The following is a 9,226-nucleotide window of genomic DNA, read 5'->3' as shown; positions in this document are numbered from 1 at the left end:
ACATAGATCTTATATCCTTCACAAGAATTAACTCAAAATGGATCATAGACCCAAACGTAAATTACAAAACTATAAAGTTCCTAGAGGGTAACATAGGAGATCATTATAGATGAATCTTTGGGAATGGCAAAGACCTTTAAACACACCACCAAAGGCACCATCCTTGAAAGAAGTAAATGATAATTGGTTGAACACAAAAGAGTGAAGAGCACCAGAAATGGGTTGAACTCCTTCTCTGTAATTTGGCTTTGGCAGTTGTGGGTTTGTAGGCTTTCGTTATTCCTTATCACAAGGACCAACATCTTTGTTTATATAAGTTATACACTGTATAAATATATGACTCAATCCTATGAATCATTCCAGACTTCAAAGACTTTTTCTTTTAGGGGGGTGATGCTAAGGAAAGTCCCTGAGAAGTTTGGGCAGTCTGGAGGGTGAACTTTGATATTTTGATCTAGCAGAAATAGTGTACTCATTGAACCAATTCCTAAGCTGAGGTATCCAAACAGAGGTAGGCTTGAACAGGTTTGGTAAGATTTATTTCACCTTGGAAAAACATGAGCCTGACCAGCCATAGAATCACATCAATATATTATGTTTTATTACATTCATGGCACCATGCCCAGTATCGTGAATGTGGTCATCCTTTATTCACACTGTAACACAGTGGACAGGCAACCAAAAACCCTTGTACTACAATTTTCTTCTCTCTCAAATAAGGGTAATGTTCTAGTTTATATAAACAAGATAGGGAAGAGAAAGTCCTTGGCACAGTTCCTGACAAAGAGCAGGTATTTTGCAAATAATTGCTCTTTCTACTATCAACTCACTGGTTTCCCATTGGGCTAGACTCTTCTCCAGGGGAATGGTGAGTGAAGGGGAGACAGATTATAATCCAGAATCTTGCTGTGTATTGTGGTGCTAAGACCAGCAGCAGCATTGCCTGGGAGATTTTTAGAAACGCTGCATTTCAAGACACAACCCAGACCTACTGCATCAGAATTTAGTGATTTGTATGTACATTCAAGTTTGAACATTTTTCTAGAAAAAAATTACCCTTTCTAGCCTGGACAATATCTCTTAACTCCCAAGCAATTCTTCCTAGATAATCTGCCAACCCCTTTCACCCTGCTTCTCAAGTGTCTGTGCTCTTTCCATTTATTTTGTCCAACAGACAAGAGGAGGAAACATTTGCTTAAGTTTTCAGCCGCTGTGTTAGACTGGTTACAAAATGAAAATCCTTATGCAACTATATAGACCACACAGGGAAGAGAAATAAAGGTTTCCATAAACAAGTTTTAGATGGGTATAATATTTTTAAGGCCTAGTCTTTAGAAATTTGCTTTACTAACTGTCGGAAGGACATGTCTAATATTAACACAGCCTCCTTTTAACTCACTTTTCAACAGAGAAAGGCTGGATGCCCTTGTTTACAAAAAAATAAAGAGGAAAAAAAGACAAAGTTTCTTTTGGAAGGTTAAGTTTTGACTCCACTTCAATCCCAAGAAAAGTCCCAGTACTTTCCTTTTGGTATATACAGAATTACTTTTTTTTTTTATTGTATTTCACTATATTGGTAGTCAGTGGGACAAATCTGTCTATAACCCCTCTTGCCACTTGCTACAGAGAGGCTGTCATACCATACACATGATCACAAGATTCCAACAATGGGAACAATTTGCACCAGTACACAAGGTGACATAAGGCTGAAAACAAATGAGATGGATAGTTTGAGGTCCAGGCTGGTTCCAGAAGAGCTATACCTGCCTTCTCTTCCAATAACCACTAAATAAACCAATAAACACTACCACCCTGCCCAAAGTGTTTCTCAACTTTCCTCTTTTTCTGTGGGCATTCAATACCTTGAGTAAATCTTATCCTTCTGTGATTATGGGATCTCAACTTCCTTTAATCTCAAGGATTGAGAGATGTTCAAAAACCTATTTTCTAATGAGTAACTAAGGAAACAGAACATAAGTATCTTGCATAGTGTTCTCACACCAATAAAATAGATCAGTTGGCTTGTCCATTAGTAAAACAGTAGGAGTGATCAAAGTGTCTGACAACACATGAAACATAGTCATCAATCCAAATGGATCTTAGCCAATACGTTAGGTCAGTATATATCATAGGATGTTGGTCTTGTCACAAGTGGGGAGACATCCTTCGTGGCTGATCTCCAGGTTGCAAGATTCCTCCCTTGTTACTGTCTTTCTTAAAGAGGAATAATTCTTTGTGGACTGGAGCTCTTTATTGTAGAGGTTTCGTTCTTCCTTCTTCTGGAAGTTTATAACTGGTTAGGGCTGAGAATCTATGTGTAAATTCCGAACACATTTGTCATTTGAAGAATGCTCCCTGCTTCCAAATTGGTCACCAAGCCTTGTCAATACTACTTTCTAAATAGTCTCAAGTCACTCCTGCATTTTTTTTCCCTGCAACTTAGGCCAGATGTGTATCACGTCCTGTCTGGATTTCACTTAACTAGTCCTCTGGGTGAGCACACCGTTCTAATCCAGCCTGCATGCACATACAGGGAGGGTCTTCTTCTTGGTCATCTTCATCATCTTATTCTTCTTCAAGATTTTATTTGAGAGAGTGAGTGAGAGAAAAAGAGCATAAGCCAGAGGGAGAGGCAGAGGGAAAAGCAGACTCCTCACTGAACAAGGAACCTGACTCAGGGCTCCATCCCAGAACCTGATGATCATGACCTGAGCCAAAGGCAGCAACTTAGCCAGCTGAACCACCCAGGTGGGTCCTCTAAGTACAGATGTGACTATGTCACTTCATTGCTTAAAATAACTAAACGCTGCTCTGAAGGACAAAAGCTTCTAACATTTTCAGGCACTTTGTGATATTCCCCCTCAACCCGCCCCCCCCAACTCTCCAGTCAAAGGCTAATGGTATAACCAAGTACAACTAGGGATACCCAGGTGGCTCAGCGGTTTAGCGCCCCCTTCAGCCCAGGGCCTGATCCTGGAGACCCGGGATCGAGTCCCATGTTGGGCTCCCTGAATGGAGCCTGCTTCTCCCTCTGCCTGTGTCTCTGCCCCACCCCCCTCTCTCTCTTTTATAGATATATTTATATATCTCTAAAAAAATAAAAAATTACAACTATGTAAAGTTCCCTGAAGGCACAGCATTTTCCCTCCCTCTGCATGAGCTGCTCCCCCTGTAGGGAACCTGGGCTATCTAGGACTTTGCCCTCCCATCTCAGAGCCTCATCACAAGGCTTCTATTGAGGTATGCTTTACAATCAGCACTCCTGTATCTTTGTCCCAACCCCTTACCCCACAAAGTGACAAGACCCCAAGAGTGGCAACCTTTAGGTATTTGGGAGTAAATTAGACACTGACTTTTGGATTGAGCAGATTGGTACAAAGAACTTGGGTTTAGGGTCTTAGGAGAATACTTACTACCTAGGTAAAATTGGCTAATTCACTTAGTCTCTATTAGTTTGGAGCATATGACATTGTCATTTTTATAAGTCATAAATGATAAAATATCAACAATTTCACATAGTTCAACCTAATATAAACCAAAATATTCTGTCCTGAAATGCCGCTCTTAGCCCTTACCTAGGTCTGCTGTGAGATAGTTTCACATTGTGGTTAAAAACTTGGGTGATAAACTCAGAACTGGATTAGAGTTCCTGCTTGAACCACCAGCTGAGTGTGACTCTGGACAAGTTATTTGCCCTTCTGGGACTTCAGTTACCTCATCTATTTAAAAAAAAATGGCGAAAAGAGCAATGTCTTTTCCATAGAGAGGTGGTAAGAATAATTTGCACAAAGAGTTGAATTCACAGTAAACTTTCTAAATGGCAGTTACGGTGAGCAAATACAATATCATATATGGCTTACTTTGCAAAGTGCTCCAATGGTAATTGTTCTGTGTATAGCTTAACAATATAACTCATCTGCAATGACCGTTTTGTTGATGAACATGATCTTTAGATCCCAAATACTATCCTCATCATTTAAAAGCCTCTATTCCCACTCAGTATTGATCAGGATCCTGGGTGGATGTGTCTATATGTTGTTCCCTTCTCTCCTGCAGTTAATGTTCTACCCATTATGACCTCAGATGGTTGGAACAGAATCACTGGAGACCCCAGCCCCTGCCCCACTCCCTTTCTCAGATTCCCATTAACTCCTGAAAAAAGCCAAAGAAGTAATCAAACAGCAGTATTTGGACATATATTAAGAGGCTCTTTAACTTGCCTCTTCACTCAAGTTTACCCAAGACAGAAGTAAAACCATCACTGGTGCCCACAGTAAGTCATAAGGTAGTCATGCTACTTTGAGGGGAGGGGTGTGTCCTGATTTGATCCCCATGGTTACAAGGTCACATGGAGCCCCAAACTTGGGTCCCCTAACTGATTTACCCACTGGCTCTCTCAGTACTCCACAGAAAAAGATACCCACAAAGTAATCTGGGCAGCCCAGGCTGGGTCCAGCATCTTAAAGCACATCATCTCATCCATCCTTTTACCATTTGTCTTTCCTGACCCTTTAGCAAAGGCCCATTGGAATTGGAGCACGTGGTTCTCTTCTTGCCTACTTCAGAAACAGCCTGGTGATATCTAGGTCCTCTCTGATTTTGAGGAAAATGTCTTATCTTTCTGAAAGGCTTCACTCTGAAGTTGAATGTGTGGGAAACAAAGACATACATTCTCCAAGGTGATTCAAAGCCTAAGTGCAGGGAAACCACAGTGCTAGCTATCCTGAGGTTGTCCTGTCCTGGGATTCCTTTGGTTCTGACTTTGAGCCCCTGTCATGATAATTGGCCTCCACATGGTTGAGGTAAAGAGGCCCCACCTGTTCCCAGGTCCACTAGCACTGTCTTGATCATTGATTGATACCTCAAGTCTAAAGGTGAACACCTGCCTCACTCCCACCAGCCCTCCCAAGGGCCACAGCCTCCAACCAGATTCTGGGTCTATTCTGAAAAAAAAAAAAATGTCTGCTGTGTGACACAGTACAGTGTGGGAAGCAGCTGATGTTCATTGCTGGAGACAAGAGAATAAGCCATCCCAAGACAGGCAACAAGAGGTTAGTTCTTCTGCCTCAAATAGTTTTGAGGGATGGAATACAGCTTGTTTTTACCCACATGATCATTGGAGGAATCCAAGGGCTGAGAGACAGACAGACAGAGAGAAAATGCAATGTCAGGAGGAAACAAAGTTACACTAAGCATTCCTTCTCAGCTATTAATTTATTTTTTAACACAGGATGTGCAGCTGTGAGGCAGCAGAGACACTCCCAATTACTGCCTTTAAAAAAAATGTCTAGCTTGTTTCTACATCCTTGCTTCCTTTTTAACTTTGCCAAGATGCATACCTTGGAGGTTTGGGTCTTCAGTCTGATCTCAACTGCTGTGACATCTCCATCTACAACTGGTGCCTCTGGGGTTGTACCTGTAGAGCACCAGCAGCTGTATGTGGTAGCCCTGCATTTGATTCCAGGATTTCTCCCTCTTTATGAGAAACTTCTCTTGATTGGGTCAGTTTTCTAGGGCTATTCAGGAAGCATACAATGTAGATCCTCAATCCTTTATCAAAATCTTATCAAATTATGAATTTACCACAATCTCTTATGCATCTGTCACTATTTCTCCTGGCAGGATTTGCTTCCTGTAGCATTCCATTCCTTACCTCTGCCACTTGTAATCCACTGAGATGCAGGTATGCTAATAATAAGGGTGCTAAGGGCTTTGTAGGTATTATCAAATTCTCACAATCTGCGGTGCTAACTCTGGACTTCTATTTCTAGCAATATGATAGAAAAGAGATCTCAAAAAGCCTCTTTCTGCAAAACTCCTAGGAATGATTTATGAAATATAACAAGTAGACTTGTAAACACAAATCTGAGAAGGATTTACCCAGGAGTGAAAACAAAAACAAAGTAGCTGAAGGCCAGGGTGGTCAGCAAGCCCTAACAGCTTTGGCTGCCCTATGGCATTGGCTGCTCTCCCCAAACAACAAGTGTGGGTTTTAACAGCCATTTTGGGAAAGGAAGACTGAGTCTTGAGCTCACTCCAGGTGGAAAGTTGGAACTTAAATGTCTATATTAGAAAAGAAGGCAAAAAAAAAAAAAAAAAATCTAAGCACTCACATTGAGAAATTGTAGTCACAGAACTACAAATGAAATCCAAAGAAAGTGGAATAAAAGATGTCATAAAAAGCAGAAACTAGCCATATAAAACACAGGTATGCCGCCTAAAGCTAGAGCCCTTGAAGATGCATATCAGTGGAACGAGTGGATTAGAAAAAATGCTGTCCACTGGCAAAGGAAGACTGCAAAGAAACTTGCCTATCTTGGCCTAGTTCTGAATTAAGGACCGAAAGGCTCTTGGAAGTCATAAACACTGGCCTCCCCTGGCTCAGGTCAGATCAAGTAAACAACAAACGAATAAATAAGCATAGACTAATTTCCTGGTTGGCAAGGCCCCTAGAGCAACCAGCAGAAGCAAAGGCAAGGCCTCTGACACAGGACATGATCCAAACATGCTGCATCTACTCACCAGCAGGGGAAAGAGAGCCAGAAAAGCGATCACATTCAGTCAGTCCTCCGGCCCACCTCCAGCCTTGAAGGCACTGATTCTAGGACCAAAGGTGTCAGCATCACCTGGAACTTTTTAGAAATGCAAATCATCGGCCCCAGCTCTGACCCACTGACTCAGGAGCTCAGAGGATGGAGCCCAGAAGCTCCTTGTTTAACAAGGTTTCCAGGTGATTTTGATGCACTCAGTTTGAGAAATTTATACCCATTCTTCCTCTCCAAGACTGCCATATTCAAAGACAAACATATTCAAGAAGTTCTGGTAAGATTGGGAATTCTTGCTCTAGATCTTAAGTATATCATATACCTACCAAACCTTAGCAAATAGGTGTTTTAGAACAACAAAGAGCATTTTTATTTTTAAATCATTGAAACACATGAATCATTCTTTTCATGGTTTTTGTTCATTTTTTTTTGCCCCAATCAAAACTTTATTGAAAAACTGACACCAAAATAGGAGAGGTTTTTGTTCATTTTTTAATTTTAAATCCAGTATAGTTAACGTAAAGTGTTAGTCTTTCCATGTTTTCTATACAATAAGACAATAGACCCTTTAAATAGGTAGGGTTTCAGCTTAAAAAATGAAATTTCCCATGATTATTTATAATCTATTTATGTAATAATTAGCATATGACTGAAAGATACCAATTACTTTAATATGAATAGAGCGGTAATTTACATAAATTATAATGCTAATAATCTTCTATTTTCAGTCCAGAATTTGGGTGGATGTTAGAACCACTACCTCTTCAATAAAATGAACGTTTATTCCGTTGCTCCGAAGACATGAATAATTTTGAAATTAGGACATTTAGCTTGGGACACAACTAACTCATCTGGTCACCTCTGATTCTTCACACTCTGAGTTGTTAGTTCTCACTTATAAGCTGTTCATAGTGTTTATTTCAACCTCATGTGGGTCCAAAATGGTGACTATCCTGGAAAAAAATAAGAATTTTATTTCATAGAATCTATGACATGTTTTCTGTTCCATATTGTTATTTCATCAGGAAATGTGTTCCATAAATTCTACTGTGTTATATTGTAACAAAGACAGAGATGACTTGCTGCTTTAAGCAGGATCTTAGGCTACTAGGGGGTCCTTTGTATTGGTGGGGCTACTACAAACCAGAGTTTATTTGCTCAGTTCTAGAAATATAGAATTGAAGCAGGTAGAAAAAAAAAAAAAGAATTGAAGCAGATAGTTTATTGTAAAATCATGAGGCCCCAAATATCTTGCTTAATTTGAGGATTTCTGACTAATACAGTCAGTGATCAGAATGGTCTTTTATACCATTTGCTTCCATTCCTTCCACTATGCACAGGGACAGGATCTATTGGCACATGTGCAATAGATGCAAGAGCAGTGTAATTTTGAGAACTGCCAGAGGTGGTATAAATGTTGCTAGGCATGCTTCCTGCTCTGCCCAAGCAGTCCTTGCTAGGGACTGAGTTTCAACCTGAGTCTCCTCCCCCAACATCTCCTGCTCTTTAAAACCACTCCCTTGGTTGCCCTGCCCCAAATGTGTTATCTATTCTCTAGACCCAACAGTCAGGCCTTCTCTTCTTGGCAGAAGGTATTTGACACAGGGCATCCAGGCAAATTCTGGCCCCTGTAATTCCATCTCAACTGGCAGAAGGATGAGTCATCACACAGAACAGCTCCACCTCTACTATCAAAATGATATGCATCCCATATATATCTCACCAGTATCAACATCTCCTTCATTTCCTATTCTTTATTCCCACATCAACAACCTCATCAAAATGCCAATGGGTCATGAACATCATCAACACTATCATTGTCGTGATCTCCAATGCCATCACTGTTTTCCACATTATTTGAGAGAGTAAATGAGCAAAAGAGAGAGACAACATGAGCAGGAGGAGGGGGAGAGGGAGAAGGAGAAGCAGAGTCCCCACTGAGCAGGGAGCCCCACATGATGTTCCATCCCAGGACTCCAAGATCATACCTGAACTGAAGTCAGACACTTAACTCACTAAGCCATCTTGGTGCCCCAGACCTGGGTGTTCTTAAAGAACACTTCATCGAGGCCAGAGGCTGTCAAACATTTAGTTGTTATGAATGGCAAAACTCTTGTTTCGAATAAAATCTAATGCAGAAACTCAACGTTGAAAACAAGAAAAGTTGAGCTGCTTCAATTAAAGCAGGAGTAGGGGTCCTATGGTCCTTTTACTCAGACCCCTTGTCCTCTTCATTGCACACCAGGTCAACTTTGCCCTGAGACTCCAAAAAGTACAATGTGAAAACCATAGGTCTAGGCTATATTCTCCAAACTAAATTTTATTATATCCTCTATCTACATTCCACAAAATTTTTGTTAGTTCTGTTTTCTCTTTGCTAATAATCTAAATGAAATATTTATCATTACATCTTCTAATTTGTATTGTTGTTGATACACAGGAAAGTTGCCTTTATAGGTAAGTAAATTCTCTTAAAAATTCCTCAAATATTTCAATTTATTCTCCTGGGGGTTTCCAAGTACATAATCATATTGCTTATGAATGATGATTTTAATCTCCACCTGGCCAATATTTTTATCTCTTATTTGTTTCTTGTTTTAAAACAAGTATGCACCAGAACTCCCAAAATAATGTTATATAAAAATGGTTATGATATGTATCCTACTTTAGTTCTAATTAGC

The 9,226-nt window shown here is 40.3% G+C and overlaps 1 long non-coding RNA gene across 1 annotated transcript; it reads right to left on the bottom strand.

Annotated features, from left to right (window-relative positions):
• Positions 1-1,507: 1,507 nt before the first annotated feature.
• Positions 1,508-4,076, bottom strand: LOC111090895. The gene is made up of 2 exons (XR_005373175.1): positions 3,861-4,076; positions 1,508-2,573 (listed from the first exon to the last, which is right to left on the bottom strand). It is a non-coding gene; the product is annotated as an uncharacterized LOC111090895 (long non-coding RNA).
• Positions 4,077-9,226: the final 5,150 nt, after the last annotated feature.

The sequence above is a fragment of the Canis lupus genome, chromosome 18, assembly GCF_011100685.1.
Source record: "Canis lupus familiaris isolate Mischka breed German Shepherd chromosome 18, alternate assembly UU_Cfam_GSD_1.0, whole genome shotgun sequence".
Lineage (NCBI taxonomy): Eukaryota > Metazoa > Chordata > Mammalia > Carnivora > Canidae > Canis > Canis lupus.
The sequence above is the reverse complement of the archived record's forward strand: the minus strand, read 5'-3'. Positions and strand labels throughout refer to the sequence as shown.